Source organism: Halichoerus grypus, unplaced genomic scaffold (genome assembly GCF_964656455.1).
Source record: "Halichoerus grypus unplaced genomic scaffold, mHalGry1.hap1.1 HAP1_SCAFFOLD_103, whole genome shotgun sequence".
NCBI classification, from domain to species: Eukaryota; Metazoa; Chordata; class Mammalia; order Carnivora; family Phocidae; genus Halichoerus; species Halichoerus grypus.
The window spans coordinates 8,671-28,173 of NW_027555032.1; the positions used below are offsets into that span (position 1 = coordinate 8,671).

At 37.3% G+C, this 19,503-nt stretch overlaps 1 long non-coding RNA gene across 7 annotated transcripts in view; it reads left to right on the top strand.

Moving 5' to 3' along the window:
• Positions 1-7,271: 7,271 nt before the first annotated feature.
• The window catches only part of LOC144380719 (uncharacterized), an 80,916-nt gene continuing 68,684 nt past the window's right edge, over positions 7,272-19,503 (top strand). For all 7 annotated transcript variants that reach the window (XR_013444928.1, XR_013444924.1, XR_013444927.1 and 4 more), the window contains exon 1: positions 7,272-7,359. This is a non-coding gene — a long non-coding RNA (uncharacterized LOC144380719). The remainder of the gene's footprint in view (positions 7,360-19,503) is intronic.

The following is a 19,503-nucleotide window of genomic DNA, read 5'->3' on the forward strand; positions in this document are numbered from 1 at the left end:
TTTGTCTGACTTCTCCAGCTCAGCATAACATTTTTGAAGTCCATCTATGTTGTTGTATGTTATTATATGGTGTTGTATGTATGGTGTTGTACGTATATTGTATGTATGTTGTTGTATGTATGTATCAGTACTTTGTGTTATTTTATGGTCAAAGGACACTCCAATCCATATACCACAATTTTTTATCTCTTCACTTCCTGTTGGACATCTTTGCTATTCCAGCTTTGGGTTATTTTGAATAAGGCTGCTATGAAAAACCATATACAAGTCTTTATGTGGACACCCATTTTTATTTTCTTGGGTAAAAAAATAGGTGTGAGACTCCTGTGTCCTTGGTTATATCTACATTTAACTTTATAAAAATAACATGTCAAAGTGAATTCCAGATGGATTGTGCCATGTTGCATTCCCAGCAGCAGTAAATAAGAGTTTTAACCGCTTCAACATCCTCACCAACAACTTTTGGCAAGACTTTGCTTTGTTTCATTTTTAATTTTGCCATTCTAGTTGGTGCGTAGTTGTATCTCATTGTGGTTATAGCTCATACTGGAGTGTTCTGTCAGGTTATTCAAGTCTTCCTTCTCTTCACTGATTTTGTCTCCTTATTCTATACATTACTGGGAAAGGAGCTAAAATCTCTAACTATAGTTTTACACAATGCCTGTTTCTCCTTTCAGTTGTATAAGGCTTTATTTCATGTATTTTGAGGCTCTCTATTAGGTACTTACACATTTAAGATTATTATGTCCTCTTGATATCTTGGCTTCTTTATCATTATATAATGTTTTTCTTTATTCCTGGTCATTATCTCTTCCTGAAGTTTTCATCCGAATTTATATAGTCACTTCAACTTTTTTTTTATCCCATTCGCATTCATTTTACTTTATTCTTTTTTTAAAATTTTTTATTGTTATGTTAATCGCCATACATTACATCATTAGTTTTTGATGGAGTGTTCCATGATTCATTGTTTGTGCATAACACCCAGTGCTCCATGCAGAAAGTGCCCTCTTTAATACCCATCACCAGGCTAACCCATCCGCCCACCCCCTTTCCCTCTAGAACCCTCAGTCACATTCGTTTTACTTTAATTCAGCATGGATTTAACAAATACTAGTTGATTGTCTGTGCATCAGACACTATTGTAGGCATGGGGATAACATTAGTGAACAAAACAAAGACTTTTGGCCTTACAGGGCTTATGTCCTGTGGGGAGAGACAAACAATAAACAATCATCATAATAAATGAGCAAATAGTATGTTAGATGGTGATCAGCCCTATAGAAAATAACAATAGAGTAGGGTAAATGAATTGAGAATATAACTGTGGAGAGGGGGAGATGGTGGTTAGGTTTCCACTTTTTAACAAAGGGGTGTCCAGAGTTGTCTTCACTGAGATGATATTTGGGAGAAGATTTCAAAGGAGTGAGATGGTTGGCCATGGGGATTTTCATGATGAGACTTCTAGGCAGGGGACACAATGAGTGTAAAGGCCCTATGGCAGGAACGTGCAACTTTCTTTTGATTAGTGTTTGCGTGCTGTATGTCTTACTGCGTTCCTTGATTTCTAACATATGTCTATCTTTACCTGTAAAGCGTATTTATTTTAAAGAGTACATAGTTAAATCATGCTTATTAATTCAGTCTGACAATATCTACCTTTTATTTGAGGTATTTAAGACATCTCCATTTAATGCAGTTATTAAGTGTTTGGGTTCAATCTGCCATCTTGTTACCTGTTTTATATTTCTTACAGCTGTTCTTTGTTCCCTTTCTATTTTTTCATGCATTCCTTTGAGTTAATTTACTATTTGTCATGTCTCCTTTTTACCTTCATTATTGGTTTATTAGTAATTCCTCTTTGTTTTATAGTTTAGTGATTAAAGTTTAAAATGTGCATCTTTATCTTATACTCTATCTTCTCATAATAGTATATAACATCTCTTATGATGTAAGAACTTACATGAAGATATTTCCATTTCCTCTCATCCTTTGTGCTATTGTTGTCAGGCATTTTACTTTTGCATATATTAAAAATGAAAGACACTTTATTATTTTAGTTTTAGACAATCAATCATTTATTAGAGATATGCTGTTGCCCCAGCACCATTTATTGACAAGATCATCCTTACCACCCCGGGAAATGCATAGGTATGGTGCTGCAGGAGTAGGCACAAAGCATGAGGATCTGTGTATCACAGATTCAGGTCCACCAGAGAACATCCACTTGCAGGAGAAACACTAAATGGCTTGGTTGACAGGATGATTTATTCGATAGCTATAAACCAGCCTCTATCCTCAGCTGTTCTAATGTATGCATAATGGGGCCATGAATTGAGTAGTCATAATGATAGACTATGCATGAGCCCAGAGGTATGGGTTTCATCTTACCAAGACTGATCTAGCTATTGAATGTTTGGCCTGGTGGCCACAGCAATAAACATTTAGCCCTTAATGTAACTCCATCCCTTAAAGAGACCACCCATCTTCTTAGCGGCAAGATGATTACACCAGTCTATCTACATCCTGAAAATAAGAATTTTCTTGATTAGAACTGTCTTGTACATTGGGTATGGGTTCACTTTTCTTGTCCATATGTCTCACTGTCCAGAGGCTCACAGACTATTTATTTAACCACCGCCATGGGATCATGCAATGACATTGTCCCAGACCAAGTGGCCCACTTTATAGCACAGAGAACTACAATGGACATATAACCACAGGATCCACTGGTCATATTATATAACACATCATCTCGAAGCTGTTAGCCTGAATATTGACAGATAATGTGTAACAAGTTTATGGTACTATCCATCACCAACAACTTAAACCAATGACTGTTGTATGGTAATTATTTTTCCTCCCCAACAATTTTAGGTTCTACAGATCTAGAAGGCTTGTATCCCAGAGAAGGAATGATTTAACAGTAAGAATTCCATTAATACAGAGCTATAACTGCTGCATGGTCATATTGGGCTTCTCACACCGGTAGACTAGGCAAAGAAATAAATTACTCTACTGGTGGGGTAATATCCTCATCATCATGAAAAATGGGATTGCTCTACATAATATAGGAAGAGAGGAATGCATTTGGAGCCCAAGAGATCTTGGGGCCTCCATATCCAGGTTTGACTACAAAAAAGCAATTAGCCTAACTGCACTCTGATAAAAGCACAGACCCAGGGTCTAAAGCCCCTCAAGGATAAAGGGATCATCTCAACAAACAAACCATCTAGACCAGCAGAAGTGGTAATAGTGAGTAGAATCTAGAAGAGTTAGTAGAAGACTGTAAATTATGATGTTCTGATCAACTACAGCAGTGGGAGCTATGGCTCATCCTACAAACTCCCCTATTTTAATGTTTTCCTTTTTCTCTTCCCAACACCTTTAAAAAGCTATAATAGGATAGAGTGAAATTAATGTGATGTAAGTGGATCAGACTAGTGTAAGGAATGGACTCTATGGACATGTCCATACTCCACCCAGATCCCCATAATTCTCCTTTATTATTTATGGGTCCCCCTCCCTGGTTTTGTTACTCTTTCGTTTCTAAGAACCCGTTCTTGCAATTCTCTTGAGAAGACTACCTTCAGACTTCTGGATCCCCTTTGTCCCATAAGTAGAGAGCCAAAAGTGCCTGGGAGTTTATATCCCCAAAGGAGCCCTTAGCTAAAAACTGATTCATGTGGGACTTTGGAAGCCCAGTTCCCTTTCCACAACCTGTAAGAAACCCCATGGCATAATTTCCACTCCTGAGCATCCCTGCAAAGTTAAGCTGAAGCTGGAACTTTGTCTGAAAGATGCCCCTGCTTGATTTCTTTCCCTTCTGCTTTCTTTACATTTTTATTCCTGGGAACACTAAATCAGGGGTGTCCTTAAGCCAGTTCATACCAGAAAACAGCAAGTCACATAAGCCAATTGTTAAATTTTCAGGAATTTTGTAGGTGTGTTTGGAAACACAAACATAATAAAAAATCTAGAAGGCTACATATATGTCCAGAGCTGGACACGTGCTCAGAAAAGAATGAGAAGACTCCAAGCTTTCAACTCTGGCTGACTGTCAGGTTCCATCAAGCAGGAAGTAAAGGCTGAGGTAGAATTGTAAATGGCCTGGCTTAGCATTGTGAAGAAGTGCCCTAATACAAAGATAATCTGCAAAGACCAAAATAGTAATGTTTTTCCTTATTTATTTGGCCCAGGGGTGGGTGGTGGTGGCTCCATGTTTTTAAGAAAATCTCTAAAAATCACTAGTTCACCATTAAGAGACTTGAGTGACCACACATAGCAAATAATCCAGTCTCAAAAAATAGTTTAGAAAAGCCACTAAGCAATTACAACTCACAAGAAGCAGCAACAATAAAACCTGGGGGAGCGGGGAGGATCTGGTTTCCAGAATTACTGTATTATGACTCTCAAAATGTTCAGTCTTTAACAAAAAGGTACTATGCATGCAAAGAAATAAAGTGTGGCCCATTTACAAGGAAAAATATTCATAGAACTCTCCCTGACAAAAGCTGGATATTGGACTTACTAGATCAGACCTAAGGAGATAAGGGGCACCATAAAGTGTTACAACATACACTTAAAGGGAGTCCCAGAAGAGGAGAGAAAGAAATATAAAGTATATTTGAAGAAATAATGGCCCCAAATTTCTCCAGTAGGATGAATGACATGAATCTACACATCCAGGAATCTCAATAACCTCTAAGCAAGATAAACTGAAAGAGATCCACACTGAGACACATTATAATCAAACTGTCAGAAATCAAAGACAGAGAGAATCTTCAAAGAAGTAAAATAGATAAAATTCACCATGTGCAAGGGATCTTCAATACAATTAACAGTCAATTTCTCATCAAAAACCATGGAAGTCAGAAGGCAGTGCAATGACATATTAAAGTGATGGAAGAAAGAATGAAAAAACACCTTTCAGTGAATAATTGTATATACAGCAAAACCATTCTTCCAAAATGAGGAAGATATTAATAAATTTTCAGATAAACTAAAGCTGAAGGAGTTCATCACTTTTATAGTTCTGCCCTACAAGAAATGCTAAAGGGAATTCTTTAAGCTAAAATGAAAGGACCCTAGACAGTAACTTGAAGCCATATGAAAAAATAAGAAAATAAAAAACACAGGTAAACGTAACTACATAGGTAAATGTAACACCTAGCATTATATTTGACGTGTTACTCATTTTTATGCCTATATTATTCAAACTGAACATGCATGAAACAATTATAAATCTATGTTAATGGGCACACAATATATAGCAATGTAATTTGTAAAAAATAACAATATAAGGGGGGGCAGAGTTGTATAGGTGTAGAGTTTTTGCATATCATTTAAGTTGGTATTCATTCAAACTAGATTGTTATAAATTTAAGATGTTAATTGTAATACCCAGGGTAAACACTAAGAAATAACTGAAATATATACAGAATAGGAAATGAGAAAGGAATAAAAAGATATAATAGGAAAAAATCAATCAAACACAAAAGGTGGTAACAGTGAAAATGAGGGAAAAAAAGATAAAATAATATAATTCGTATAATGAGAGAAGTCAGTTCTTTCTTATCGGTAACTACTTTAAATGTACACATATGGAACTCACCAATCAAAAGATTGGCAGAAAGAATTTTGAAAAAACACATAAACTAACTGTTGTCTATAAGAGATGCAAATAAGTTTAAAGTGAAATTGTTTTAAAATATATTCCATGCAGGGGTGCCTGGGTAGCTCAGTCAGTTAAGTGTCAGCCTTCAGGCTCAGATCATGATCTCAGGGTCCTGGGATCCAGCCCCACATTGGGGTCCCAGTTCAGTGGGAAGTCTGCTTCTCCCTCTCCCTCTACCCCTCTGCCCTGCTCATGCACTCTCTCTCTCTCTCAAATAAATAAATAAAATCTTTGAAATATATATGTATATTCCATGCAAAGAGTAAATGAGAGCTGGGGTAGCTATATTAATATCAGACAAAATAGACTTTGTAAAAAGTTATTACAAGAAACAAAGGATATGGGGCTCCTGGGTGGTTCAGTCAGTTAAGCATCCCACTCTTGATTTTGGCTCAGGTTATAATCTCAGGGTCGTGAGATCTAGCCCCATGTGGGGTTCCTCACTGAGCAGCTTAAGACTCTCTCTCCCTCTCCTTCTTCCCCTCCTGCCCCACTTGCACATGCAGACACTCTCTCTCTAAAAAAATAAAAAAAATAAAAATAAATAAAGTATCTAAAAAAAAAACAGAAACAAAGGACATTATTGACAAAAGGGTTATTCCATCAAGAATATATAATGATTATAAACATATATGTATCTTTCTACAGAGCCTCAAAATATATAAAGGAATATTGAGTCTTCCAATTCATGAATATAAAATATCTCTCCATTTGATTAGATATTGATTTATTTCATCAGAGCTTTGTAGTTTTCCACATGTAGATCCTGTTTAGATTCATATAAGTATTCCATTTTTTGATGCTACTTTCAATAATATTTTTTTTAATTTTAAATTCCAATTGTTCATTACTGGCATACAGGAAAGCAATTGACTTTAGTATATTAGCCTTGTTTCACGTGCCATACTTGCTTACTATTGCCAAGAGTTATTTTGTAGATTCCTTGGGATTTTCTACATGAACTACTAGGTCATCTATGAATAAAGATTCTATTTCTTCCTTTTCAATCTACACACCTGTTTTTTTTGTTTTGTTTTTTTTTTTTTGTCTTATTGCACTAGTTGAGACCACTACTACAATGTATAATAGGAATGGTGAGAAAAGACCATCCTTGCATTGATTCCAAACTCAGGGGGAAAGCATCCATTTTTTCTCCATTTAATATAATGTTAGCTGCAGGGTTTTCATAGACAATCTTCATCAGGTTGATAAAGTTTCCCTCTACTTCTAGTTTGCTTAGAGTTATTATCAAAAATGGTTGTTGGATTTTGTCAAATACTCTTTCTACATCCGTTGACATGATCATATGATTTCTCTCCGTTAGGCTGTTGATATGATGGATTACATTGATTGTTTTTTTATTGTGAAATCAGCCTTTCATAACTGCAATAAACCCTACTTGTTTGTGGTGTATAAATATTTTTACCCATTGTTGGATTTGATTTGCTAATGATTAGTTTAGAATTTTGCATCCGTGCTCATGAGAGTTATCAGTCTGTATTTTCCCTTTCTTGTAATATCTATCTGGTTTTATTATTAAAGTTCTTCCTTTTTTTTTCTTTCTCCCTCTCTCCCTTCTTTGCATCCTTCCCTAAGGGCTCCTTCTCAGAGACGTCTGCATCTGGCTGCTAGCTCAACTGTACTGCACTGTTATACTGAAGCTCTGTCAGTGTGGTAGCAACGTATGGGCGAGGGAAAGCATTTTATAATCTTATGGGTTATTTTCAGTCTTTTAGTGGACCTGTTTATCTGGGCTATGGATGTTCACAAGTGTTTCTTCAGAGGTATAATTCCCCCTTCCCCTTCCACGTGGCTTTGGCGAAACAGAAAGGCAAGTGGGAGTTGAAATGGGAAAAATTATTTTCTCCATCTGAGATAAGGCAAGATGGATATAGTTTTTCTGCTCCTTGGAAGGCAGTGCTATGTTATAGAGCCCTCTTGGGGAATATGTCACAATAAAGAATCTTCCCCTTCCCCTTCCAAAGTCACAAAAGGGACTTTGTGACTGTGAGAATCTGATGGAGTTCCTAGAGGTAAACTTTAGGGTTTCTGCAAGACTGAAGCAGCCAGGAGTTTTCCCTCTCACACCAGTCCACACTCAGCTTCCAGCAATTCATCAAAATTACCATGATGTGTTCCTACCAGGTTATGACTCCAGCAGGTCTGCTCCAGGTGTGTATACCTCAGCTGTGACTCCCTGCATTGGCTTTTCTCCCCAGTTTTGGAATGGCAGCTTGTCCTTTGATCTCTGTTCTCTGAGGAGCCCAAGAAGAGTCATTGCTTTTGGTTTTGTTCAGTTTTTTCTGTTGTAAAGATGAGAGTGACATCTTCCAAGCTCTTTACATGTCAGAACTGAAACCAGAATTTATGTTTTTATTTTCATTCAGTTCAAAAGACTTTCTAAAATCCCTTTAATTTTTCTTTGTTCTGTGGTTTATAAAGAAGTATGCCATTTCATTTCCAAATATTTGGGGTTCTTTTAGTTTTTTTTTTCCTGTAAGCTAATTAAATTCTATTGTGATCAAAAAACATACTTTGCACATCTTGAACCATTTCAAATATATTGAGACTTATTTTATGGCACAGAGTATGGTATATGTTGGTACATTGTGCATATGCAGTTGAAAACAATGTGAATTCGGCTGTTTTTGGGTTGCAGTATTTTATAAATTAGGTCAATTAGATCAGAATGGTTGATAATATTATTCAAGTCATCTGTAGCCTTATTGATTTTCTGCCTACTTGTCCAGTCAATTAGAGAGAGACTAATTATGGAATTGTCTGTTTCTCCTTGCAGTTCTATCAGTTTTTGCTTTATGTATTTTAAAGCTTCATTAGTAAGTGTGTAAGTATTTTGGGTTGTTATACCTTCTTGATGAATTGGCTTCCTTATTATTACAGAAAAACTTTTATTTCTGGTAATATTTTTGCTTTGAAATTTAGTTTGTCTTATATTAATATAACCACTTCAGCATTATCTTTAAAAAAAAAAGATTTTATTTATTTATTTGAGAGACAGAGAGAGAGGGAGCACAAGCAGGGGGGAGGGGTAGAGGGAGAGGGAGAAGCAGACTCCCCGCTGAGCAGGGAACCTGACACAGGGCTCAATCCCAGGACATTGGGATCATGACCTGAACTGAAGGCAGACACCTAACTGACTGAGCCACCCAGGTGCCCCAACAGCATTATCTTGATTAAGCTTAGCATGAAATGTCTTTTTCCAACATTTTAACCTATTTGTGTCTTTATACTACTCTACATACTTTAAAGTAAGTTTCTGATGAGAAGCATATTTGGGTCTTGCTTTATTTATCCAATCTGACAATTTCTGATCTGTAATTGAGGTATTTACACATTTCACCTGTAATATAATTATTAATATGGTGGGCAGAAATCTACCACCTTGCTATTTGTTTTTTAATTGTCTTGGCTATGATTCATTTCCTTTTTCCTCTTTTCCTGCTTTCTTTTGGATTAAATGAATATTTTTTATGATTCCATTTTCTCTCCTTTTTTGGCTTTATTAGCTATAACCCTTTGTTATTTTAGTGGTTGCTTTATGATTTATAGTATATCTATAGTATTTTTAATAAGTTTATTTTTTAAAATAATCTCTACCCCCAACATGGGGCTCACACTTATGACCCAGAGATCAAGAGTTACATGCTCTACAGATGAGCCAGCCAAGGACCCCTATCATATACATTTTTATTTAATCACAGTCTCATGTCAAGTGATGTTATATGCATTCATGTGTAGTGTAAGAAACTAACAACAATATACTTCCATTTCCCCACCCTTAGCCTTTTTGGTTTGTTTATATGCATTGTAAATCTACATATGTTATCAACTTCCCTACTACATTGTTTAAGCAGTCTACTACCTTATAGAAAATGAAATATTTTTTAAAATCCTATGTATTTACACTTATACCTTAGTCAATTTAGGCTGATAGAACCAACTACCATAGACTGGGTGACTTACAAACAATAGAAATGTATTTCTCAGTCTGGAGGCTGGAAGTCTGAGATCAGGGTGCCAGCATGGTTGGGTTTTGGTAAGAACATTCTTCTGGGTTGCAGATAGCTGAATTCTCCTTTCTCTTCACATGGCAGAAAAAGAGCAAGCTATTTCCTGGCCTATTCTTATAAGGGCACTAATCCCATTGATAAGGGTTTCATTCTCCTGACTTAATCACCACCAAAGGGTCCCACCTCCAAATATCATCACATTGGGATTTGATATCAATAAATGAATTTTAGGGGGTACATATTCAATCCATATCATTCAGACAACATTTCTGATTTTTTATTTTTATAGATTGATATTTCTTTGATATTTTTTCCCCTCTGCCTGAAGAATGTCCTTTAACATTCCCTATAGTGCAGGTATTCTTGTGAGGAAATTTTTCAGATTTTGTATTTCTGGAAAAATCTTTTTTTACATTTGATGCCTCCATTATATTTCTATTGGATAGTGCTGTGTTCGATATATGTCCCATATCTTTTTTTTTCCCTTGTTTTTCACCTTTTTTTTTTCTTTTGGTCTCTCAAACTTGATATTTTTTACTGATCTGTTTTTCCATCTATTAATCATCTGTTCTGCTTTGTCTAATCTTCTATTAAACCAATAAGTTAAATTTTACTGTCAGATATAACATTTTTGTCAGTTTTAGAAATTTACTTTAGATTCCTATTCTCTGATGAAATTTTCCATCTTTTCTTCATTTTAAAGAGCACTTTAATCATAAGTTATTTAAAATCAATTATCTGGGCGTGCCTGGGTGGCTCAGTCAGTTAAGTGTCTGACCCTTGATAGGCTCAGGTCATGATCTCAAGGTTCTGAGATCCAGCCCCACGTTGGGCTCTGTGTTCAGCATGGAGTCTGCTTAAGATTTCCATCATCTCCCTCTGCCCCTCCCCCTCTGCTCACATACACTCGACATCTCTTAAAAACAAAAAAATCAATGATCTGGAACTCCTTGGTTGTGTTTCTATGTTCTTTATAAAAAATATGATTTTGTATGTCTTTTGGTCATTTAGTCCTGTTTTAATTGTCCTAGTAATTTTTAATGGATACATGACACTGTAGATGACACAATACAGAGGCTCTTGATGATGTCATTTTCCTCCACAGCAAGAGAGAGATTTTCTTCCAGGGACCATATAGGGACAGTGGATCACCATAATCTAGTTGCTGTTTAATTTTAGAGTTTTGGGGTTGGTGTATTTCAGTTTTGAGATTATTCCTAAGCCATGGTTAATCTTCTAGAGTGTGGTCTTTCTTCCAAGTCTGTGCTTTTATTCCTAGTTCATGGTCCTTTGGGAATCTCAACTGGAAGTCTAGGCTATATTCTAAAGCTCCTCCAACTTGTTAGGAATTGAAATCCAACCATAGTCTCCCCAGCAACAAGCAGCTGCTAAGATTTCTGCTATACTATTTGGCTTTCGAGATGTTGTAGTTGGCTGGACTTTTGGACTCTTGCCCTGACACATTTAGCATAGGAATTAACCAAGGATTTCGATGGGAATTAGAGATTTGGGGGACTCCTCTGTATTTCCCTATTCTCTGGGATTTTGTCCCTCAAATCCCAACCAATGTGGCAGTGTGGCATTCTGCCAACTGTATCTTTACTCCAATAAGTGAACCACTTTCTGCTTGGCCTCTATTTCCTCTACAGAAAATAGGAAAATGTCTTCATGGGAAAAGCCAGGATAAATGCGGAGCCTTCTGTGTGCTTCTCTCTTCTAAAGGATCACAGTCATCCAAGTTTCATCTCGGTTAGTTATTCTTCAATGAGTTGCAAGAGTCATCTCATACGTAGTTGTCAGTGGGAGGTTTAGTTTTATTCAGTCTAATCCACGTGTCCCAGAACCAGATATCTGCAATGCTCATTATGTTTTACCTGGTAATTTGAAGTGTCTTATATTGGAAACTGTTTCTCTGAAATTCTAGTTTGCCATATTGCCTCCAAAAGACTTACATCTGTACTAAACCATGGTACCTTAAGAGATCCATTTATAAAAATTAATGTGCAATCCATCTTTTCCTCTTAAATTTCTAAACTATATTTAATCTCCACTGCCAGGTACTTGATCTATTTAGTTGAATTTGAGTCACACATGTTTTCCTTTAATAGCCTATAATTTTTAGGAAATCAGAACAAGGACAAAAGAGTGTCATGTGGCACAGTGAAACCTGAGATTAGAGTCAAACCGGACTGATGATGTGGCCATTTGCACTTTTTTAGCTAAAATTTCCTCATTTGTGGGGTGCTTGTTTGGCTTAGTTGGTAGAACGTGTGACTCTTGATCTCAGGGTCCTGAGTTCAAGTCCCACATTGAGGATAGAGCTTACTGAAAAAAATAAAATAAGGGGCACCTGGGTGGCCTCAGTCCATTAAGCATCCAACTCTTGGTTTCAGCCCAGGCACGATCTCATGGTCCTGAGATCGAGCCCCATGTTGGGCTCTGTGCTCAGCATGGAGTGTGCTTGTCTTTCTCCCTCTGCTCCTCCCCCCACTCATGCTCTCTCTCTCTTTCTCTGTCCCTCTCTCTTAAATAAATAAAGAAAGAAATAAAATCTTTTAAAAAGAATAACAAATAAAATTTCCTCATTTGTAAAACTTTTATTTACCTTTCCTTAATTATAGTTTCCTCATTTGTAAAATGAAAATAACACTTAATCTCTTTATGTGTTCTTGTCATGGACAGGCACTAAGATGTTTACAATAGCATTGTCCATTGGGGCACAAATGTTTAAAACACAGTAAAGGCAAATTTTTTCATTTAAAAATTGTAAAACCCTTTCAGTAGGGTTCTGGCTGAATAAATTATGGTGTATCCACACCATGAACTAGTGTGCAGTCATTAAAAAGAGTAGCGAGGCCACTTGACTTCAGAGACTTATTCTGAGATATTAAATGAGAAAAGAAAGATGCAGACACATGAATATAATTTTGAACTATGTAATTGTGTGTACACATATCTATATATTCCATTGAAGAAAACCACTGAAATGCACATATTATGTTAACATGGGCTTCTGGATAAGGGAAGGTGGGAAGGGGAATAGGGTTGACACAGAAGAAAGAGAAAAAGAGAAGAAAAGGAAAAATGGGCAAATAAAAGTTTATTTCAAGAAATGCATGTATGCCATGATCACTTTTATATATTTTTTTAAAATTTTATTTCTATTTGTTTATAGGAATAAGTTAATTTTTAAGTGCTGACTTTTCAACTTTAAAGTGTAAATTTAGTATCATGAATATAAGTTCTTTAATAAAACACTTAAGTCATGAAAGGCAGTTAGAGTTGAAGGGGTAGATCCTTAGCTTGAAGATCTTCCAAGTGCAAATTATCACATTTACTAACAAAACAATCTTGATGCCTGTGCCAAGATCTCCTGCTAGGCCTAGTAGACATCCTAGCTTGACAGCATCTGGCTTTTATTTCTGGTATTTGTTATATTCATTTTAATGCTAAGGTCCTCCATATGCATTTTCATAATACAAAGGCTGATAATTCATGCCATGTATCTCTTTATGAAATAAATTGAATGAATAATTGAAATTTATTCCTTGGTTCCAAATAAAAGGTTAGCAACAAAAATAAACTTTCCGAGAGTGAATGTTCAGTGTGTGGACGTAAGTATAAATTTAGTTGAATCACTAAATTGCACTTCCATGAAATTGTACTAACATGCCCTTACTTGCCTAGCTATTCCTAGTTCTTTTCTCACCCTCACAATGTTTTGCAAGTTTCAAATCGTCGTTCAGATGAATAATATTCACAAAAGGACATATCTGCCACTGAACTTTTGGAATTTCTAGATTGCCTAGTCAGTCGACGGTTTTGTGTAAAAGACCAGGTGTGAGCGGGGAATGATGTTCATGCCCTAGAGGTCAGGCTATCAGCCCTACCCTGCCAGCCTTGAGGGAAGATACCACACAACTTACACACCTAACCCATACTACATTAATTTGTGCTATTTATAAATGTCAGTAGGGACCTAAGTCCATGCTGGAATTTGCTAAATGGCATTTGACCTCTTGATCCAAAGTGAATGACTAAAGATTTGGTATTATGTGCCAAAAGGCTAAAGATGTATGACGGAATAATATGTGAGCTATTAAGGGAACTGATTAATCACAATTGTTAATAATTACCAAACACTTATTATGCATTAGTTGCTCTTGGTGAAAAGCCCTGTGTATAAGAATGGACTTAATCCTCAAAGCCCTCCTAGGAAGTAGGAAGCATTATCCTTCTTCTTTTACAGGTGGGGAAACCGAGGCACTGGGAAATTAGGTAAATTCCCACTGATAGAATGCAGAACTAAGATGGAACAGAGTTATTTGAGATCCACATGACATCCTCTCAACCCCTATCTTATATCTGTTTAAACCCGGAGTGCCCAGAATGTGTGCTCTTCTCTTCTGTGCAGAAATTAGGCCCCTGTTTCCTTGTGCAGTGACCAGCACATGGAGAGTCTCGGCTTCTGTGGTAACAGGTCAAGAATTCAAGGATGAGACACAGATTTGAAGGTCCACGTTATGGTAGAACTGGGTTGTCATTACCTGGCTTTCATTCCTTCTTTATGTAAAGAGAGTTTGGGGTCGGGGGTGGGCACGTGGTGAAGGGGGACAAAGGATAGGATGGAAGAGGGATGTAGGGAGAGTGAGCTGTACACCGAAATTTGCTCTCAGCGCCTGGCAGCTCAGGGGCAAGAGAGAAATAAAGAAGATCCTCTGGGAACTTACATGTGTTAACAGTGAGACAGACAGACACACTGCGTCCCAGATGGAGTAGGAAAACAGAAGTCTCTGAGACACTAGGAGGACCCCTGGGAATGTGGACAGCAACTGAAGTGGCAGGTGGGGCATAACATACAGGCAGTAACATGGATCCTAGAAGGCCCACCCTCAACACCTGATAGATCTCATTTGGATCTCTTGGCTCAGAATGTATTCCAAGAATATCTTCCCATGAAACTTCCAGAGTGGCAGCAAGGAGCTAGCCTGCTAGTGGGACATGCTGGCAACAAGAACAAAGTGTTCCTCTTTTCCCTGCCCTGCCACTGTGACTCCAATCAAGAGTCAGCAGGAGAACAGAGGCAAAGCTTCCGATGAAATTTTGAGCCCGACTGTGATTGATTGATAATTCTGAATTAACCCCAAATTGCTACCTGTAATAGAGAATATTTGGAAGGTGACGAAAGAAGCAGTCCAACTCACCACAGCGACTCCAAGTAACCCTATTCACAGTATCCCTCCTACAGTTTTAATATCTCCAGCCTCGCCCTCACTTTCGTACAGTAAGGCTCCTTAAGTAGAGCTCCTATGTTCTTTTAACTCTTTGAAACAAATTGGTGAGCTCAGATAATTTCAGCTATATTTACTACCGAATTAGGAAAGAATTCAGTAAGGTCCCTTTCCAGCGCTACATTCTTGGATTCTGAGAGATTTTTTAAAAGCGCATGCATGCGTGTTTGTATGTGTATGTGGGAGTTGGGGGGGGTAATCATAAAATCTATTGCTTTGACAACTTTCCTCCGACTATATGAATTATATGAAATATTTTTCAGCCTCAAAGCTAGGAAAAAAATACTATCTAGAAACCGATAAACTTTCTCCTAATAGTCAATAGTTTACGTGAAATATTTGACATTAAATAATAAGAGGTCCTCAATCAAGAAAAATGGGGGGGAATGTTCTAGAACTGCTGGACACTATCTCTCTTAGAGAATGTCTGTAACATATAATTACATTCTCCAAGGTGCTGATAGTGGTTTGATTTGGATAGTTGATGGCTTAGGAAGGAGTCCACCAAACAATGCCACAGACTATAAACCACAGCTCCTAAAAACATCAGTTGTACTAAGGAGAACTAATAAACTGTTTTGCTCAATGATCCATCCCGTTTCATGCCAACTCGTTGATCTTTGTAATCAAATACCATTCAGGTTAGTCTGGCCTCAGCTGGAAGCTTAGGAGTAAATTAATATGTCATGGACTGAGTTCTTAACAGTGATGGACTTACGAATACAGACTTCAGCTAGTATCTATTTTCTAAACAGTTTAGAGAGTGATGATGAAATATATAGCAGCTTCCCCCAAAGGGAGGTGTTCTGATAATTCTGGAAACTATGTTAAGAACAACATGGAAGGGGATGAAGATGAAACTATTGGGGATTGGTGGGAAAAATATATACCCCCTAACAATTTAAAGGTTGATGCTTATAGGGTGCAGAAGGGTCTGTTATAGATACTGTGTAGGGAGATTTTTAAAAATAAAGAGTAGACCAGAAACATGTATGCAAGTGAAAAGCACTATATCTAGGAAACTGTGCGGGGAGTGGGGAGAAGGTCGTTATGGACATAGTCCGTTTCAAACCTTTTCCACTATGGACATTGGGTTCAAGAAGGTCAAGCATATAATAGTTCGTCCGTTTCTATTTCCCTTAAAACAAAAAGTCAAGCAGGATCTCAAATCATCTACAATGTCATCTATGTGGTTTATTGGTGTTATTGGAACAACATAAACTGGAACATTGCACGTAGGAGGGATATATTATCAACAACATATCCATAACACCTAGGACTGCCTAAAACCATGAATGCATATTTCCCATTGTCTTTTCTCTTGTCTTGAAACTTCCTTGTTAGAAGTTCACTGAGACTGAGTGCATGCTTTTTCTGAGGCAAGAGGTTATTAAAATGTGCAAAGTAAAAAGATAAGCACTAATCACTCCAACTAAGAAGAAGATGGGGAGCATCCTGAGAACAATTGGAAATGAGTTTGAAAAAGGAAAATATATCATGGTAGATGCCTTTTCCCCCCAGATAACACCTATTTATTTAATTATTTATTTTCAAATATTTTATTTATTTATTTGTCAAAGAGAGAGAGAGCACCAGCAGGGAGAGTGGCAGGCAGAGGAAGAAGTAGGGAGAGGGAGAAGCAGGCTCTCGACTGAACAAGGAGCCTGATGCGGGACTAGATCCCAGGGTCCTGGGATCACCACCGAGCTGGTGGCTTAACTGATTGAGCCACCCAGGTGCTCCAAATTACACCTCTTGATTCAATCCAGTGCTTGGTAGAATGACGGACAATTTTGAACAACTGCAGTGAAGCCTCTGTCTTTAAAAAAAAAAAACCCTGTGTCATGTAGCTTGTCTTTAATGTGGAACAGGGCAAAATCGCTTCCTAGTCTAATTGCCCAATTACAATTTAGTGTAAAGCCCCAAATCTGACAAAGATCACCATTTTGCAGTATCATAGGTTTTGTTAACAGATGAGAAAAATGTCTTTCTCTGGAAAGGGAGGAGTGGTATATTCTCATTTCGTAACATATATTTCCTCATAGAATTTAAGGACTATATTCAACTTATGTATTAAATTCAGTTGGTAAAAATTCATTGATAGTCCATTACTATTGGTGAACTGCAGTGTAGGGACTTCAGGAAATCCTCCCAAACCCCTGCTTGCTGGATACTTCTCTCCCCTCCCTCTTTTCAACTTCATCAAAAGTGATTCATTATAAGCAGACATATTTCTCTTCCAGCTAATCCCAAATGGTTGGAATAAAGAGCTTGACACCAATTTTAAGCTTTTCTTTTTTTCCTCCCCTAATCATTTATTGTGGAAGAAAAATAGCCCTAAAAAGATGGATTTTTTACTGCATCCTCAATAAATCCTACATGCATTTCTCTTATTCTCTGTCCACTGCAAACATGCCTCTATCAAGATTAATACTAAATTCAGCCCAAGGCTGAGCACTGGATTTGAGCAATGACAAATTCGTCACATTTCCCCACAGATCTTTTACTTTTTCTGCTAAGTTGTGAATTTCAGGCTTGCCCTCAAAATATACACAGTGGAAAAGCATTCCTATCACTGACTGTAAGTCATTATTTTTGAACCCTGACACATTGATACATCTCAGCTTTTTGATGTGTTATTTGATGTTTCATCCAGCTACTTTTTGAACTTTCTACAAATTTAGATCATTCATAGTTGAAGTCCAATCTTGTGTCTTGAGAGGAGAATAGAGAAGGATATAAGTGTTTTAGGTCAGTTGTCCCCAGATTTTGCATTTTTATCAGTAAAATATATTTTTTAAAAATTAGAAGATGAAAATGAGATGCAAACTCAAATGTGTCAAGTACAGACGTGCACTCACATAAAAAAAAAAAAAAAATCTCTGCCAGCTACTGTTTCTTCAATTTCAGGATAAAAATCTCAGGATGAAAAACAGTTTTTTAAAATGAATAGTTTGCTTTATGTGAATTTTCTTATTTTGTTGGAGATTTATCATGTATGTACCACTGTCTGCAGCTTTGCTTTTGGGACAATGGCATCAGGCAAAAAAAAAAAAAAAGAAAAAGAAACTTCTGTCCACACAGTTCTAAAATGGGGATCAGCTGACCCGGCCTGTGGTCTCAGCAATTTTTTTGATAAATAAATAACAATTCTATGGGATTGTCATTTGGGTCAGGAGAATCATTTTCCTTTCAGAAGCTCATGAGTTCATTTATATTGAAAGATCATCATAGAGATCAAATGAGACTGTGAGGCATGTCACTGATTAAAGGGACAGACTTACTAATAAGTATATACCGCTTGACTACGAGCCAGAAATTGGAGATGAAAACGGTTTTCAACTAAATTCTGATCATTGCCATCCAGGGTGCATAGAATTATTCTGGACATTTTAATTTATACATATTTTACTAAGTTAATCATGAACCCAAAACACTGAATCACAGAGAAGCCCATTATAAGAAACGTTCTGCCTCATTCCAGGTACAAAAATCACATTCACCTTTTGGGATTCACACTTTGCTTTTGAAAAGATAATTTTCTTCATTCTTAGAATCCTCACTATGACCTTGATTTTTTTTAAGATTTTATTTATTTGAAAGGGAGAGCATGAGCAGCGGCGAGGAGCAGAGGTAGAGGGAGAGGGAGAAGCGACTCCTCACTTAGTAGGGAGCCCCAATGTGGGGCTCGATGCCAGGACCCTGAGATCATGACATGAGTTGAAAGCAGATGCTTAACCGACTTAGCCACCCAAGCACCGCATGACCTTGATTTAGAAGGCTATTTTTAGGTGCCGAAGATTTCTTGGAGACTCTCTGTACTATTCTGTACTTGGACTATTTGAGTGAGGCCAAAGGCTGCCCTAAGAAAGTAACCATAACGTGTTGATCACATTTTATTCAAATTAAATGAATTCTGTAAACAGGTCCTAAACGTGAATCAGTGTGGGGGACACCTTCCCTCGTTTTTCATTCTATCTGTTCTGTTTGGAGAGAACAGCTTCCCTTGTTCTATGCCCTTTTATTTGAGAAATTGTCTCAAATTCTTCTCCACTCAGGGATTTGAGTTTTCTTTTTGGGTTTCATTACCTGTGTCTCCGTCATGCCTCAGCATAAAGCCATGTGTGGTCCACTGAGTGGTCAGGCTAGCCCTGGGACACTCTCCCTGATTGTGCTAGTCTAGAAAGACTACAACCCCTCAGGTGCATAACTGGGCATCTACGAAGTCAGAATTTAATCTCCGAGTTTTTTAGAACTAATTTTAATTAATTAGTTAGAATGCATGGGCCTCGTTGGACCTTCTAAACAATGACCAGATATTGTACATGTTAATTTATGTTGGGGATGGAGAGGGATACCTCGAGTGACTCCAGATACTGGAAGGTTATGCAAGTGCATTAAGTGGTGGAAATGCCATGTAATACCATTGGAGGATGGGGGGGTCAGGGCGTATGCATGCCCGTTCCATTTCTAAATGGAATGTTTTAAATATTCCAACTGCTAA